This window comes from Penaeus monodon, chromosome 22 (genome assembly GCF_015228065.2).
Source record: "Penaeus monodon isolate SGIC_2016 chromosome 22, NSTDA_Pmon_1, whole genome shotgun sequence".
Taxonomy (NCBI): Eukaryota; Metazoa; Arthropoda; class Malacostraca; order Decapoda; family Penaeidae; genus Penaeus; species Penaeus monodon.
The window spans coordinates 6,566,327-6,567,652 of NC_051407.1; positions in this window are offsets into that span (position 1 = coordinate 6,566,327).

Here is a 1,326-nt window from a genome sequence, read left to right on the forward strand (position 1 = left end):
ATTGGGGGTGGTATCGGAGGCGGTTTCGGCGGTGGTATCGGAGGCGGTTTTGGCGGAGGCAGTGGAGGCGGTTTCGGTGGAGGTATCGGAGGCGGTTTCGGTGGCGGCAGCGGAGGCGGTTTCGGTGGCGGCAGCGGAGGCGGCAGTTACTCCCCTCCATCTAACCTGTACAGCACACCATAAAGGCATCTAACTGCCGAATTTCTCCTTAGAATTGTTAAAATAGTTCTATTGATCCGAGTTAAATGTTACCTTTATTACAAATTGTTCAATTTTATATCCATGTATATTTATATGTAAATGAGACAATAAAGAATTACAGTGACAATGGATTGTTTTGATGAAATAAATGGCGGCGATAACAGACATACTAATCATATAAAAAAACGGTTTCGTGAAAATGAAGAACCACACAGAGCAAGGGATGTACCTGACGCGTTTCGATTCATATTCTGGGTCAGTGTTACCACTTTTGCAGAAGCCATTTCCCACAGATTAATGATCTCTTTCTCACAGAATCTCACAGATTTTCAGATAATATCCCATGAAAATTCTCTCAAAGTAAGAAAAGTATTTTTTCATGTTCCATAAAGAAATCTTTCAATACTTAACTCAAAAGAAAACAAGGATGCCTTTTTTTATATTTCAAAATCATTACGGAAACCAAATAATTACCAGTATTTCTGGTAAAAAAAAAATCTTGATTTAGCTTATTAAGAACAATAACCTTTCTGAGCATATCTCCTGAAGACTCGAAATCTCCACATGTGTAATTGTAAATGTTTTCTCAGGTTGCCTGAACAGCATCAATCTGAGAAAAGAACTTTTCTAATGGTTCACTCATTTATCAAATCACTTAGCACCAACAGATTTAATAGAATCCTTTGTCTGAACTGTGGCAATGTTTGATTTGAGCTTCATCTAAAGAGCAAGTAGCTGCATTGGTGATGAACTCACAAAATTCATTGCTTCATTAGGCAAAACATGGTCTAAAATTCTAGGATTTGGCAGGTTTTCGTCAGAACATTTTGACAAACGCTTTGGTTTAATTACACTATGCCTTAGACACTGCAATAATATTCTGATATCCTACGAGACTAAAACATGGACATTTAACATATGATTAATCATTTCCATGTTATTACCTAAACTCTATATCTTTTGGTGAAATTAACAATTGATTTCTGGCAAACTTCGTACAATTCCAAACTTCTTATGAATCCTCATGAAAATTCCCACTTACTAAGAGCTCCCTTACAAACTCTCCTAAGTCAAGCCATTTGTCTTACTGCTTTGTTGGGAATCCCCACAATCTGGCAGCACTGA